This window comes from Lactuca virosa, chromosome 8 (genome assembly GCF_052849685.1).
Source record: "Lactuca virosa cultivar CGN04683 chromosome 8, Lactuca_virosa_CGN04683_v6, whole genome shotgun sequence".
In the NCBI taxonomy this organism is placed as follows: Eukaryota; Viridiplantae; Streptophyta; class Magnoliopsida; order Asterales; family Asteraceae; genus Lactuca; species Lactuca virosa.
Window position 1 is genome coordinate 99080102 of NC_136433.1, and position 15815 is coordinate 99095916.

Sequence of the window (15815 nt, forward strand, 5' to 3'; positions counted from 1 at the left end):
TCCGAGAATGGAAACTGATTTGGTCTTAGAATCTAAAAGCTTCTTGATGAACTTATCAAGCGTCGCATCCTTTATTTCCACTCAAACTTTAAAGCCCCTAGTCTCTTGCTTTTTTTGATCTTGACAGTAACATAGGGCTTACAAATATATTATTTTTTGAATAGAGAGTAAGGTTATAGAAGAAATTAAGGGTTTAAATGGGATGTGAAGTGTCACACCCCCAAACCGGAATGGTGGAAACGTCGGGGGTGGATGACGTCATATGTAGTATCACAATAATTGCATCATAGTAATCAAAGTAAACACAACCATTACATTGAATATATATAAAAAGGTATTTACATCTGTTTGATTCTTGTTTTTATACATCAAAAGCATAACCAAAAGTACAAGACGTGACTCTATACGCTCCGTCTTCTCAAAAATGTGTGCAAGGTACCTGTCTACTGATTTCCTGAGAATACAAACAGTTTTGAAAGAGTATCAGCATAAAGCTGGTGAGTTCATAAGCATGTTTTTGTAATGAAAACCATGTCATTGAATCTGGAAAATGTTTGTATGCTTCCCAATAAAATCCAATATTTTATAACATATATGTTTATTACTGTGTTCTGTAGTAGTGTATAATGTATTAGTTTGTACGTCTGGTTACCACCAACTGCATTGTATAACATTGTTTTGAATGAAAACCCTTTGTATGAAACCCCTGGTTATCACCAGTAATCTCTAAGATGTTCTGCTTGAAAATCGTGGTTACCACCAGTATGTATAGTAGTTTCATTACTTAAAATAAAACTATGAGTTGAAATCCCTGGAATTCTCCAGTTGTATTATGAACTAGTTTTATTAATAAAATAAAATTAAAGAAGAATGAAATCCCGCAAACAATAAGGTTAGTTTATACCATTGTGAGTCGTATAACCATGCTTGATATGACCTAGTGACCTTTACGACGTTCTTCAAGTGTCGGATAAATGACATTTGTCACCCCAGGCATGTCTGCCTAACTGTAGCTAGCAGTTCAGGTGTGGGATTGTCAGTCCCGAATAGATCTATTCACAAATCTTACGCTCTCCCTCCAGGAGACTCTGATTATACTATGATAGGATTTAACCTGTACCCCGAAAGGTACAATTGAAGTGTTGTCTCACAATCCTGTATTAACTAGTTTACGTGTAGTTCTGTATTGATCTTCTGTATTTAAACCCGTGTGTATACTGTATAAGGTAATAATTATACTTAAATAATTATTAAATGTCGTACTCTTGTAGTAATGTATATATCATAAACTAAATCTGTCATAGTTTATATGTTTTGCTATGTAAATATCTGAATTCGTAAAACTGTGTATTGAAAACCCAAACTATACCTATTATAGTTTGCATGTATGATGTGTACTTGGTTTACATATTGATCTGAAAAATATGCAATTTTGACTGTAGATTGAAAAAGTCCCTTATGCTCAGCACGTTACAAAAGGGATAAATTATCTAAATATTTTATAAACATGTGGAAACTGTAAGATTGTATCAATTGCATCAGTTTTAAATGTGTTGAAATCCTTTTTGTATAAATGCACAAAATCATAAAAGTATAGGGGTATGAACTCACTGTTAGTTGTGTGAACTCACTGTTAGTCGTGTGAATAGTCAGACAGCGAAAACTGGGAGTGAAGACCCTCGAGTTGATGTACGCGGCACTCAACGGGATCCTAATACAATTAATATATATATATATATATATATATATATATATATATATGTATTTTATTAGCGAAACCATTATTTATAGTGTTGGAAAAACACTTGCTTTCAGTTTAGGAATGTTACCAGGACTCGATTAAATCGGAAAAGTGGGTTTGCAGCCAAGATTCACGGTGTGAAGGAGTTTGCGGCCGTGAAGGGTTTCCGACCGTGAACTGTTCTCAGCCGTGAACATCCCCTTGAAGGGTTTACGGCCGTGAACAGTGTTCTTGAAGAATCTATGAAGATTTGAAGGGTGTACGGCCGTAAACGGTTTGCGGCCTTTGAAGATTTGAAGATTTCAAGGGTGTACGGCCGTAAAATCAAGAACAATGATGTTGGATTCGATGAAAAACGTGTTTTAGCTGCTCCAAAACAACCTCCAGAGGTGATTCTTGATGATTTTCGGAAGAAAATAGGGTGTTTTGGTGTTTACGGTTGAGAGGTAGAGAGAGAGAATGAGAATTTTCGGCTAAGAAAGTTCAAATGAAGGTGGAGGTCCCGTATATATAGGCTGGGGGTATGGTCGGTGGTGGGGGCCATCTGTCACTAGCCATAAACGGGTTTACGGACGTAAATGGGTTTACAGCCGTGAACACCTCTCAGGCCGAAAACTATTGATTCTTCAAAGGAAACTCGGGTTTTTCGCGTGATTTTGGTTCCGACTCTTATATAGAATTTAATTATATAAATAAATAATTTTCCAAACCAAAGGAATTTGACGGAACTCAATACAATTCAAATTTTTTTAACAGAAATCGGCTAACGGTAACGGAAAAAGGTTCGGGTTGTCACATCATCCCCCCGTTAGAGGGAATTTCATCCCGAAATTCAAACATAGAATACAAATCATGAACTCGGAAAGAGATGGGGATACTTCTGTTGCATTGAATCTTCGCGCTCCCAAGTGAATTCAGGTCCTCTCTTGGCATTCCAGCGGACCTTCACTTTCGGTATGCGACTTTGTTTCGTTCTTTTGACTTCTCGATCCATGATTTCGACTGGTTCTTCCATGAAATTGAGGTTCTCGTTGACCTCGATCTCATCAAGAGGAATCATAAGGGTTTCGTCGGATAAACACTTTTTAAGATTCGAGACGTGGAAGATGGGATGAATATTGGTAAGTTCCTGGGGTAGACGGAGTTTGTATGCTACGGGACCGATCGTAGCGAGGATTTCGAATGGTCCTATGTATCTTGGATTTAGATTTCCACGCTTTCCAAAGCGTATCATGCCTTTCCAGGGTGAGACCTTCAAAAGAACACGGTCACCAACCTGGAACTCCAAGGGTTTTCGTCTCTTATCGGCGTAGCTCTTTTGTCTATCTCTTGAAGCTTTTAGTCGTTCCCAAATTTGTATGATCTTTTCAGTAGTTTCTCGGATGATTTTTGGGCCCGTGAGAGTGCTATCGGGGACTTGACCTTTAGCTAGCTGCATGTCACCCACCTCAGCCCAGCACAGAGGGGATCTGCACTTACGGCCATAGAGAGCTTCGAACGGCGCAACCTTGATGCTGGTATGGTAGTTGTTGTTGTAGGAGAATCCGACCAAGGGCAAATGAGTGTCCCGCGACGTGCCAAAGTCGATGACGCATGCTCTCAACATGTCTTCCAATGTTTGAATGGTTCTCTCACTCTGCCCATCGGTCTGCGGATGGTAAGTTGTGCTCATATCCAGCTTAGTTCCAAGAGCCTTCTGCAGTGACTGCCAAAATCTCGAGGTAAATCTGATATCCCGATCAGAGATAATGGACACAGGTACACCATGCAGGCGGACTATCTCTCGAATGTAGATTCGTGTCAGTCTCTCTATTTTGAAGTTTTCTTTGATTGGCAGGAAATGGGCGGATTTAGTCAATCGATCAACAATTACCCAGATGGCATCGTGCCCATTTGGAGACTTGGGCAACTTAGTGATGAAATCCATCGTAATCCTTTCCCACTTCCACTCAGGTATTTCTGGCTGCTGAAGTAGACCTGAGGGCTTTTGATATTCCACCTTCACCTTGGCGCAAGTCAAGCACTTTCCCACGAAGGTAGTGATCTATGCTTTCATGTTCGGCCACCAATAGAGTTGTTTGAGATCCAGATACATCTTATCTGAACCTGGGTGAACGGAGTATCTAGTCTTGTGAGCTTCATTCATGTGTAACATCCGGATTTCCAGGTATGATAAAATGAGATTATTTTCTAAGTTATGAGGAGTGACTCGACGAGTTGGCGTCCTAACTCGTCGAGTAGGATTGCGACTTGGTGACGTGGAAAATGAATGGACTCGACGAGTCAACAAGCTGACTCACCGAGTCAGCGCTGTTGGCAGAAACCCTAAGTCTTTCGAGCTTGGGCCTATTTAAAGGCACTTATAGCCTCCTTGGCCCTCCCCACCAGTGTCTTCGTCCCTTGAGAGAAACCCTAGAGTTATTGTGAGTTAGAGAGGAAAGAGGCTAATTGGAGGTCATTTCTTTGAAGAAGAAGGTCAAGAGTGTTGGAAGGATCTCAGAGGAGAGTTGGTGGATCAGCTTCATCTTCATTCAAGCTTCAGATCTGGTACAAGCTCTTGTCTCTCTAGTGTTTGAATAGATTTCCTTTGGTTGTTGAGTTAGGGCTTGTATCACCTTTTGGATGGGGTTTTGGGTGCATCCAAACCCTTTTTCTAGTTGTTTTGTAGATCTGGACCTTGTGAGGTCCATAGAACCAGAGAGTAAGTAGCTTTGAGTGAGTAACTTTGGAACCTTGAAGCTATGAAGCTTCAATGGAGTCATAATGGTGTATAGAGCAAAACACACCATGCATGAGCCCCAAGTTCAGACCTTTACGTGACTTTTGGGTGTTAGAAGGCTAGATCTATAAGTTAGAGGAATAGATCTTACCTCAGAAGGTCAAATGAGTATTGCCATGGAGGAAACTCGCCGAGTCCATAAGGGGACTCGACGAGTCGGATCGGGTTGCCCCGCTATTCGTGATCAGTGGTAACCCGTAGAATGAAAGGCTAACTCGACGAGTCGAGTGAGGCCTTATGAGGATTTAGAGGACACGCATGGACTCGCCGAGTCACCCAAGTGCACTCGACGACTCTGGTCAAGTTGGACCGTTGACTGGAGTTGACTTTTGTTGACTTTTAGGGTTTGGTCAACTATTGGACATGTGGACCATTGGAGGGGTAAAATGGTCTTTTCCCCTTCTATGAGATTATAGGAAGGGATTAGTCTAGCCTTGAGAGTCGTTGTTAATTAGAGGTAAATTACCTTACGTGATTAGGTGGAGGCTAGAGCAGTACTTCGAGTTCAAGACTTACCGAGATTACCCGAGATGAGTCTTCTCACTATACATTACCTAGAGTGGTATCCATGTGCAGACCGGAGGGTCTTATGTGTTATGTGTTTACTTGAGATTATGTGTATTGTGATTTATGTATGCTATGTGATATTCAGACCGGACCGGAGGGTCCAAGGATTTAGACCGGACCAGAGGGTCCAACAAGCTAGACCGGACCAGAGGGTCCAACGAGCTACGGGACTGGAGGGTCCCGCTGAGACATATTGACCAGGGGGTCTTATCGAGTTATAGCCTCGAGTGGCCTATGTGTTGTATGTGGTATTTTGGGGAACTCACTAAGCATTTATGCTTACCGTGTTATGTGATATGTGTTTCAGGTACTAGCGTGGATCGCGGGAAGGCGCCGACATGATTTGTACACACTGGCAGAGGATTATGTTTTTGAGATTCTGGGATATGTTTTATTGTGATGACATTTGATACACATGAGATTTTGAGAATATTATATGAGTTTTATTGTGTTGAAAAATGAAAAATTGTTTTAAAATTTACGTCGTTAGAAGTTGGTATCAGAGCCTTGGTTTGAGGGATTCGGATGCACCTTCGGGCGTATTGTTGGATTAATGTCTAAGTCCATAACTATATTTGGTATGTACTTGACTCGACCCGACATGGTCCATTTGGGTTGCACTTCACCGGCACAATTTATATGGATAGTCTTTCAAGAATAGTATATTTATGATTTATATTAATATATTATAAGTTCTAATATATTAATATGGAATCATATTATTTAAATAGTATTGATCAAGAATTAATTTAGAATTAATTAAGTGATCAAAAAGAACTAATTAAATATGGACTCTTATATATATGGAATGTGCCAAGTTCATTTAGGTTGGGCCAAGCTTTCATGGATGGTCCATGGAGCTTTTAACCCATGGATCCTATGTAAATGAAAGGTCATGGGTATTAGGGTTTACATGGATGTAACCCTAATCCTCCATAATATATAAAGGGGTCCTTGGCTCACAAAATTGGCACAAGTGTGTGAAAATAAGAGTGGGCCGATTTTAGTGTGCATACATATTCTCTCAAGTTCTTCCAAGGTGTTTTGGTGATTTGTGATTCCATTTGAGGCTTCCACACTATTGGGGCTAAGCTCTTAAAGCTTGAAGACATCAAGCTACATCAAAAGGTATGTCATCTAACTAGAACTTTGTAGTATAGGTGCTTCATAATATGCTAGTTAGGATGAAACCTTGGAATAGTTAATATTTGCATGTATAATAGAGAAAACATAGATCCAAGGTTTATATGGTTGCATGTACACCATAGGAGTGGTAGAATGCTCAAATCCCAACAGTGGTATCAGAGCCATGGGTTGTTTTCTGTTATATTGATGCAAATGTTTTATTTTCAAAGTTGAAAAAAAAGAAAAAAAACATGAATTTTGTCAAATTTTAAGATAATTACTTGTTTTTGTGAAAAACTAATTATTTGTAAAATTTGAATCATTTGCTATATGAGTTGAATTAGGTCAAATTTAGTAAAAGATAAAATGATATGATTATTTTATTAGTTTTAAAAGTTTGATCTAAAGAGTTTTTTGAAACCTCCATAAGTTATGGATATGAAAAGGTTTTAAAAAAAATTGATTCAAAATTTTTTATGGAGTTACAAAACTTGGTCTTAATGTTTTAAAGAATTCCATAACTTGTTCTTAAGTTATGGAACATGAAAAGTTTCATCATAAAACAAAACATTAAACTCCATAAGTTATGGAATCCAAAAGTTATTTTTTTTTTGTGTTTCCTTGATTTATGAGTTAGTTTAGATTAATGAAAAAAAAATTTGTGTTTTAGTTGTTTTCAATCCTAATTAATCTAGAGGTAGTTCATAAAATGTGTTTTTGTAACTTGTCCTCAAGTTACATAAAAGGTCACATTTATGAATCTTAAAACTCATAAAAGTGTCATAGGTTACATAAAAAAAATGAAGAGTCTTTTTCATTAAATAGTATTATGACTCCATAACTTGTCCTCAAGTTATGGATGTTTAAGAGTCACTTCTTTAAAAGTGTTATTAACGAATAAGAGGTTACATAAAAAATGAAGAGTCTTCATTTTAATGAACCATTAAACTCATAAGTTATGAAATGAAAATTTTTTAATAGTTTCAAAAACTTGCCCTCAAGTTTTGGAATTTGTAAAGTTTTCCCATGAATACTTTAATTCCAAGTTAAGCCCTTAAAATTTTAAAAGTTAAAATTCAACCCTTATACTTTATAATATTATAAGTTAATAATATTTATATATATGTATAAGAGCAAGTCGTCTTACCATTAGTAGGCCCCATTCACGAAGTCGGTCTATAAGGGGGGTATAAGGTTACTGCCTATAAAATGACAGTTTAATGGGTGTCCACTCTCACCCACCGCTTCCTTGACCGGTGGAGGGTCGTTAGCCGAACAGGTAGGACAAGGACTATAATTCTCCCTTCATTATAAGTATAATGATAAATACTAAGTAACTACACACTTATAAATTCCCAATCTTAGTTACTTAGGAAAATGTGAATAAGGTGCTAATCCATGAAATTACACTTTGCACTTTGTTTAAGCTGTTAGTGGAGCGTGTGTGGTTAACCGGCACACTAACCTGGACTTAACAAGGTAGGCAAAGGGTAACTTAATGTTTATCATAGTATCGTTGGAGCGTGTGTGGTTAACCGGCACATCGATTGAGGGGTAAATATTAAGGGTACCAAGTATATTTGCATGGTTACTTCACACCTTGTTTTGTGATCCTCGACATCCCAGTCACAAAACCTGAAGGGCACATTCGAGATTGAAACATGCCATTGAAAAGTTCAATGAATCTCAAAAGAATCTAGGAGTTTCAAAACCAATTAAAACCTAATAATACATTTCGTTTATCTTGGTGGAAATTGGTGAATCGTCATTTACCTACCTTCAAATATTTTATAGCTTGGATTACGGCATCCCTCTTCCAAGTTATAAAATAGTTTGTTGGGTCCTAGCCTTAATATATCATATTGGGTGTTATATTAAGGACTTAAATCAACTTTACGTGAATTTCTCCCATTGTTGATGTAACGACCCGAAAATCCTACCGTAAACGACGTTAGCTTCCGTTACTCGAATAATAATTATTGTAAATGATTTTTCGTTTTAATGATAATAAGTTAAAATAAAATGAGTAAAAATGATGTTAATTAATATCTAATAGAATTAGTTAATATTTAAAAAAAAGTATATAAATAAATTATTTTATATAAGCCAAATGTTTAATATAACTCAGGGTTAAAACTAATTCAATCAAAATAGTTGGTTGGATATGAACAAAGGAGCATACATAGAGGGTTAATGTTTCGTCCGTTTCTTTCTTGGGTTAAGCCTTTACGTTCATTAATTAGGGTAACATTAAGAAAAACCAATCGTGCGTTCTTTTCCCTTCTCCTTATACGAACACAAAAAGAAAAAAAAACCGAACCTCCCTTTGTGTGTTTGTGCGACATCGACAGCAAGAAGAAGAAGAAGAAAAAAACAAATCGAACGAATTGTGGAGGAAGGAAGGATTGGTGAGCAAAGGGGAAGGAGGGAGGAAGAAGAGGTCTTGTTTGATCGATCCTAGAGGGGAGGAAGAGGGCTGTGTTTTTGGCCAAGAATTGGTAAAAATCATATTCTAATCTCTTTGTGGTGTTAATTTATCAATTCCTTGTTAATTGATAATTGTTGTGGTCAATTCTTTTTCTAATTGGTGGTTTCAATCTCATCTTCTTCTTCCTAGAAACCTTGAAGGTTCATATGGTTCAATTTCACTTTTATTGGGTGTTTATGATGGCTCAATTGCTGTCAAAATTGCTTATGAACACCTTCAATAAGTTTGTTGTTCAAATTCATATTTTGAGCAAAGTTTTGGAGTCTCAATCTTTGTTGTTGATTTCTAAAACTTAAGTTAACTTCCACCATGAATCAAATGGATATGTTTCTGTGATTAAATCATGCTATTTCTGTTAAGAAGTTAATTTTTACCCTTATAGGTGTTTTTAGTGATGGCTTAATGTGTTAAGTGGTCAAAAAGTCTTTAAAACCCCAAGCTAGAAAATTCAGCAAAAATTACCAATCTATCCCTGTATTGGAAAAATTATAGAAAAATAACCAGGAATCTAATTAATGATCTGTAAACTCTCAAAGTTTCCATTTTGAGTCTAGTTTATCCATGAATTTTTCCAGAACCTGTTGTTGCTTCTAACTTAGGTGAAAATTGCCTTTTTCACCAGCTGGTCAGAATTTAGCTGCATTGATAGGCAGATTTGTAAAAATCATATAAAATTGTAGAAAAATCGTTTGGACCTTCAAAAGTACATTCTGAAAAGCTACAAGTATGAAATTATGTAATATGAAATAAAAACGAAAGTTATACAAGTTCTAAGTTTGCTAAACAGCTCTAAACAGGTGGCTGTTTTGGGTTCAAAACTGGGAATTTTACTTGCTAGTTGATTTATGTGTTTGGCTTATAAACTTGTCATCTTTGGCATTGTAGAACTCCAATAACCTTGTTATTTGAAATGTAATAGGGGCAAGGGTGATACTTCAACCAATACAATATTTGAAGTGTGAGTTGGTCATATTTTTGGCAAAGGTGAGTCAACTTGTGGTTTTAAAAGTACATTGTTAGGAGTATCTCATATCTTAGATGGATTGGGATGAACCTAGTTATCTAGGATACATGTGCCCCTTTTGATGATTGATTGTTATGCAAATATTGTTGAAATGTTTTATGTGTAATGATATCCAGGGTGTTGCATGCTAGACTCTTTCTTGTTTGGTGTGAGATGTGAGTTAGGGTCATGCTAGATTGAGTGAAGTGTATGACCATTATGTGATGAGAGCATGTTAATTCTTGTTTGAAAATATTTGTTTAAAATGTTTTAGGACAAGCATGCTAGTGTTGTATCAACTTCATTGATGTGTTGTGTATGGAAGTAGTGTGTGATGTAAAATGTAATAACTTCATGAATTTACATGTTTGCATGAAAATAACCCTTAAAGAGGTAATATGTTAATAAAAGAATATTCATAATAATTACATGATTACTTGAAAGGGTAAAAGTGTAACTCCTTATTTAATTAATCATTATTAAATTAAAAAGGGGAACACACTAGCGGGGCGAAGGGTAGAAACCTAGACATAGGTATATACCCAATCCGGATATTATGATGGCCTAGTGGGTTGAAAGATACCTATAGGAAAAGAGCTTAAGCCAACTTTGACGCCGACTGGTTTTTCTAGACAACCACTCGGGACATGGTCTTGGTACACCTTGGTATACCGGGACTGGAGTGATGTTGGTCAAGCGGTGGGACCAGCGCAAACATCACGTGGGATTTGGGAGGTGTATCTGTTGGAATTGGCATCGTTCGTACCAATCCTGAACGACAACGCATGTATACGTATGTGCACAGTCGGAGTAGCGAACACAGCGCGCCGGGGGCAATGATTACGGGTGAGAGTCGCGCCTCACTTAGTGCATTGGGTCGTGCCGGTCACGTTAGTAGCGAACGGGGTCTAGCTTTGGGGAGGTTTTTGCGGTGAATAAATAGACCCTAACTAGGAGGTAATACTTTAATAATTACAACGAGGAGCGGTGAGTGATTATTAATGTAAAGCGGAGAAACAAAATATTATATATTAATATTTAAGCGGTGAGATTAAATTAGTTACAACGGCGTTGAGGAGAGTAACTAATAAAACAAGCTCTAACTGAAGAACTAAAATAAATTGAGCTAAACATGTGTTTGTTATGTGGTGTGATGTTGTATGTCTTGCTAGTGAGTCATTGACTGTGTGTGGATGTTTTGTGTGAATCCATCTATGATATGAGTGTTCTCTTAACACTGTACTATATTGACTCACTTAGCTTATGCTAACACTTGTTCTTTGCTTGTTGGTTTCTGTGGAATGGAACAGGTAGCTTGACATGATGCCTTGGTGAGGATGGGAATCTTTGGGTAGTATAATTTAGTATCTTTAGTTATGATACCATTTGGACATGTTGGGTTTTCATCATCATGTTTTTTGTGAACTTTATATTTTGATGAGTTTATTTTGACATGAAAGTAACATTGGTGATGTTTCTGAAACAATCATAATAAGTCTTCCGCAACGTATTCTGTTAAATAAGTGTTTTAAAAATAAAAAAATTTGGATGAAAAATCGCGATGTTACAAGTTGGTATCAGAGCCATGCTGTGAGTGAACTGAATACAGAGGCCGGTGTTCAGACTCGCAGTGTAGACTGGCTCAATTAGGTGATCTAGGATTCTAAAGGGGGGAGGGTGTGTGCTGAGAGTTATAGGATAGTTATATGTAACTTTCTGAATTTTCCTTTCATGTGATTGTTTTGTGTGCTTAAAGTTCTTTATTATTTAGGAACATGCCGCACGTCAAAGGGAATGTCAATGTTGGAGGAGCTGGTGTGGGGCAGGACAACCGTACACCCGAGACACCACCGTTTGTTTTTCAGACCCCACCGGCTGGTCGTCAGCCACGGGCTCAGCCAACCCGTAGCGAGAGCAGCACTGCGAGTGCTGCTATCATTGCTGACCTTCAGTAGAAGCTTGAGGCACGAGATGCAGAGTTGCAGAGACGCGATCGAGACATGGAGCGGATGCAGCAGGCTATGCGAGATGCGGGGATTTTACCACCCGAGGACGAAGAAGAGGAGAATGAGGAGCCACGAGAGGTGATAGATGAGAGTCGCTCAGTCACTCGCGGACGGAGCAGGGAGCCCACTAGAGAACGTGTTGAGGGGCGGGGTAGTCCCTACAAAGAATTCACTGCCCGCAAACCCCCTGTCTTCAAAGGAGGAGAAGACCCAGCATTATGTGTGCAATGGTTGCGTAAGATGAGGCAGATTTTCCGTTCAGGGGACTTCACGGAATTACAGAAAGTCAGTTATGCAGCACTGAAATTGGATGGTGATGCACTACAATGGTAGGAGGCATTGGAATCTGTTGTACCTAAGGCTACACTTCAAACCATGACCTGGGAGGCTTTCAGCCAAAAGCTTCAGGAACGTTTCTGTCCTCCGGGGCAGATAAGGAAAGCCGAGCGGGAGTTCCTTTCATTGGAGAAAGGCACAATGTCGATAGCGAAATACAATTCAATGTTCTCTGAGAAACTACAGTTCGGTAAAAGTTACTGTCCCACCGATGCAAAACAGGTGGAACATTATGCTGAGGGGTTACCACTAGAGTATCGAGCTATTGTGAGGCAGCGCAACACTTTGGCGGCTGCCATGGATGAGGCTATTCGAATCGAGGTTGATTTGGCCACACCCGGGCGCACTGTGATTAAGGGTGGGGAGAAGAGGAAATGGGAGGGTTCGTCTGAATCCTCGAGGAAGAAAAAGAATGATCACCAGGATACGAGGGGTGACAAGTCGGATTACTGTACGAAGTGTCGCTCCTCACATAAGGGGTCATGCAGTAACGACACCATGAGATGCAGACGATGTGGAAAATTAGGCCACAAGCAAGAAGAGTGCAAGAATGAGCCGCTATGCTATAATTGTAGGCAGACGGGTCATATGAGTGGTCAGTGCCCAAATCCAAAGGTTCAGGCGGGTGGTAGTGGTAAGAAGAATGATGCACCAAAAGTGCATGCGCGAGCATTTCAGATGACTGCTGAGGAGGTCAGACGCGATAATGAGGTATTCTCAGAACTTTTTTTTATCTAAGTGTTTTGTTGCTATTTATAATTGTGTTGATGTTAGTGTGGGTAGACAATTCGTATTTGTTGAATTACGTGTTTGCTGTATGTTAGTATAGAGTATTTATGAATTTTTGTGTGTTAGACATGGTAAAAGCGGTAGCGAATCCTGTTTTCATTTTTTTGGGAAATGTACGAGGGGTGTTCTAATATGATGGTTGGACACATTTTTCCCTTTTAACTTGGATTCCAATCGGGATCAGGTCGTGCGATGTTGTCATGGATAGGTTTTGACTGTCTTCCAGTCAGACTAAGATTCTCTACGCTAGAAGCATGAGTGAGTTTCGCGTTTCGTTTGAGTGTATGTCTGTTTTGTGAGGAGAGAACTCTAGGGTTCATCTCCATCTTTTGTGCTTTGTGAGTAGCAAGTGTTAGGTTCCTTGGCTCATGCGGTGGAGGGTTCAAGGAAGTCAGTGGGTACATTCTTGTTGAGGTGGTCAAGGAGTTTAGTGTTGATAATTATTCTTCATGTCAAGCTATGAGGTGAGTCTCTTTTTGCTAGACAAGTTACAATTCGATGAGTTGACGCACGAGAAATGAAAGTTGGTAGATATCGTGGCGAGAAAAAGATCAAGTAACCATGAATGAAACGATGCAAGCTCATTAAACTCCAATGGGAGGACGGCTACAGGTCAGGAGTAACCTAGGGGGGTTGTAGAATATGCGAAGGTTCACTATCTTAGGTTGTTTGTATCGGTAGCTGATTCCGAGGACGGAATCATTTTAAGGAGGGGAGAATTGTAACGACCCGAAAATCCTACCGTAAACGACGTTAGCTTCCGTTACTCGAATAATAATTATTGTAAATGATTTTTCGTTTTAATGATAATAAGTTAAAATAAAATGAGTAAAAATGATGTTAATTAATATCTAATAGAATTAGTTAATATTTAAAAAAAAGTATATAAATAAATTATTTTATATAAGCCAAATGTTTAATATAATTCAGGGTTAAAACTAATTCAATCAAAAATAGTTGGTTGGATATGAACAAATGAGCATACATAGAGGGTTAATGTTGTAACTTGAGAATTAAAACAATTTCAATGCTACGTAAATGTTTCGTCCGTTTCTTTCTTGGGTTAAGCCTTTACATTCATTAATTAGGGTAACATTAAGAAAAACCAATCGTGCGTTCTTTTCCCTTCTCCTTATAAGAACACAAAAAGAAAAAAAAACGAACCTCCCTTTGTGTGTTTGTGCGACATCGACAGCAAGAAGAAGAAGAAGAAAAAAACAAATCGAACGAATTGTGGAGGAAGGAAGGATAGGTGAGCAAAGGGGAAGGAGGGAGGAGGAAGAGGTCTTGTTTGATCGATCCTGGAGGGGAGGAAGAGGGCTGTGTTTTTGGCCAAGAATTGGTAAAAATCATATTCTAATCTCTTTGTGGTGTTAATTTATCAATTCCTTGTTAATTGATAATTGTTGTGGTCAATTCTTTTTCTAATTTGTGGTTTCAATCTCATCTTCTTCTTCCTAGAAACCTTGAAGGTTCATATGGTTCAATTTCACTTTTATTGGGTGTTTATGATGGCTCAATTGCTGTCAAAATTGCTTATGAACACCTTCAATAAGTTTGTTGTTCAAATTCATATTTTGAGCAAAGTTTTGGAGTCTCAATCTTTGTTGTTGATTTCTAAAACTTAAGTTAACTTCCACCATGAATCAAATGGATATGTTTCTGTGATTAAATCATGCTATTTCTGTTAAGAAGTTAATTTTTACCCTTATAGGTGTTTTTAGTGATGGCTTAATGTGTTAAGTGGTCAAAAAGTCTTTAAAACCCCAAGCTGGAAAATTCAGCAAAAATTACCAATCTATCCCTGTATTGGAAAAATTATAGAAAAATAACCAGGAATCTAATTAATGATCTGTAACTCTCAAAGTTTCCATTTTGAGTCTAGTTTATCCATGAATTTTTCCAGAACCTGTTGTTGCTTCTAACTTAGGTGAAAATCGCCTTTTTCACCAGCTGGTCAGAATTTAGCTGCATTGATAGGCAGATTTGTAAAAATCATATAAAATTGTAGAAAAATCGTTTGGACCTTCAAAAGTACATTCTGAAAAGCTAAAAGCATGAAATTATGTAATATGAAATAAAAACGAAAGTTATACAGGTTCTAAGTTTGCTAAAACAGCTATAAACAGGTGGCTGTTTTGGGTTCAAAACTGGGAATTTTACTTGCTAGTTGATTTATGTGTTTGGCTTATAAACTTGTCATCTTTGGCATTGTAGAACTCCAATAACCTTGTTATTTGAAATGTAATAGGGGCAAGGGTGATACTTCAACCAATACAATATTTGAAGTGTGAGTTGGTCATATTTTTGGCAAAGGTGAGTCAACTTGTGGTTTTAAAAGTACATTGTTAGAAGTATCCCATATCTTAGATGGATTGGGATGAACCTAGTTATCTAGGATACATGTGACCCTTTTGATGATTGATTGTTATGCAAATATTGTTGAAATGTTTTATGTGTAATGATATCCAGGGTGTTGCATGCTAGACTCTTTCTTGTTTGGTGTGAGATGTGAGTTAGGGTCATGCTAGATTGAGTGAAGTGTATGACCATTATGTGATGAGAGCATGCTAATTCTTGTTTGAAAATATTTGTTTAAAATGTTTTAGGACAAGCATGCTAGTGTTGTATGAACTTCATTGATGTGTTGTGTATGGAAGTAGTGTGTGATGTAAAATGTAATAACTTCATGAATTTACATGTTTGCATGAAAATAACCCTTAAAGAGGTAATATGTTAATAAAAGAATATTCATAATAATTACATGATTACTTGAAAGGGTAAAAGTGTAACTCCTTATTTAATTAATCATTATTAAATTAAAAAGGGGAACACACTAGCGGGGAGAAGGGTAGAAACCTAAACATAGGTATATACCCAATCCGGATATTATGATGGCCTAGTGGGTTGAAAGATACCTATAGGAAAAGAGCTTAAGCCAACTTTGACGCCGACTGGTTTTTCTAGACAACCACTCGGGA

General features: G+C 37.9%; 1 long non-coding RNA gene across 1 annotated transcript; it reads left to right on the plus strand.

The window, feature by feature from the left end:
* The first annotated feature begins 8550 nt into the window (after positions 1 to 8550).
* Positions 8551 to 15152, plus strand: LOC145129343 (uncharacterized). The gene is made up of 3 exons (XR_013717459.1): positions 8551 to 8710; positions 9620 to 9684; positions 15086 to 15152. It is a non-coding gene; the product is annotated as an uncharacterized LOC145129343 (long non-coding RNA).
* Positions 15153 to 15815: the final 663 nt, after the last annotated feature.